The sequence below is a fragment of the Cephus cinctus genome, unplaced genomic scaffold (genome assembly GCF_000341935.2).
Source record: "Cephus cinctus unplaced genomic scaffold, Ccin1 Ccin1_scaffold0088, whole genome shotgun sequence".
Classification (NCBI taxonomy): Eukaryota; Metazoa; Arthropoda; class Insecta; order Hymenoptera; family Cephidae; genus Cephus; species Cephus cinctus.
In genome coordinates, this window is record NW_014332827.1 from 11,740 (window position 1) to 12,849 (window position 1,110).

Below are 1,110 nucleotides of genomic sequence, written 5' to 3' on the forward strand. Positions count from 1 at the left end.
TTATTTATGCTATTAAAACATGAAACAGCGTAACATAGGTGTTTATCACAGGTAGGCTCTCGGGAAGAAGAAACGTTCGCTGTTTGATGTACCAATTTATTGCATGTATACGATGTAATATAATAAAATATTTGTAGACTAATATAATCATATATTTAATGAATCTTAAGTTAACTTGGTGAACCAATAAGCATAGTTGATAATTAAAAAAAAAAAGAAGGGATGAGACGTGAGTTCCGAAGTCGAGATTCTCGGATGTTAACCCAGCACCAAGCACGTACGCTACCGAGCCATTGTGGTGTAGAAAGTGGAACATTTATATTTCTGTAGTGTGACGTGAACTTCGGAAATTCAGTCACAAAGATTGCTAGGAATGGGGAAAAGACACAATCCACCTGCAACGATCCTCCAAACGTCAGTCACCCGCCATTCCAAAGACGGCTTTGCTTGTCTCGCTTACCGTTTAAACACTCTGTTTCCGCCTATCGTCTTTTCTGCTTCTTTCTATTCCTTCTTTTTGCTTTTTTCGTTTTTTTATTTTTTATTTTTGAGCTTTCCTATTCGCACTCGCCTACCTTCTTTACCGTCCGAAGCAAATCTACGTCAACACCACGAGCACGAAGCTGACCGCCAACGAGAGTTCCTGAGCTACCGGACGAGCGATCGACAGAGGCTGGGCCAATCTGCTGTTCGTTCCGAAGGACTTCCGTGGAGCCAGGGAGACCCGGGATGGGATCCCTCTAATACTTCTGCCGGCCGCCCCTACGGACCGCAAAAAAGAGGCCTTCGCCACTTGTGCCACCGATAGGAGGAAAGGATAATCCTCTATCGTGCCGCTCAGTCGCCGAACGTTCCCTAGCGCTCCTGTTATCAGTGGCCCCCGGAGAAGAAACCAGGGCCTACTCTTCGCTGGATCCTGCTGCTCGCACCGAGGACTGACGATCGGCCGCACAAAGGACTCCCGCGCTCAACTCGGTTCTCGCCGCCTATCTTCGGACTCGAGCCGCCTAATGCTTCGTTTCTGGCTACCTTCAAGCATTAGATTTACCTCTTTTGTATTATTATATTTTGCTATCGCTCTACCGTGCGAATTAGGAATTATTAGATTAT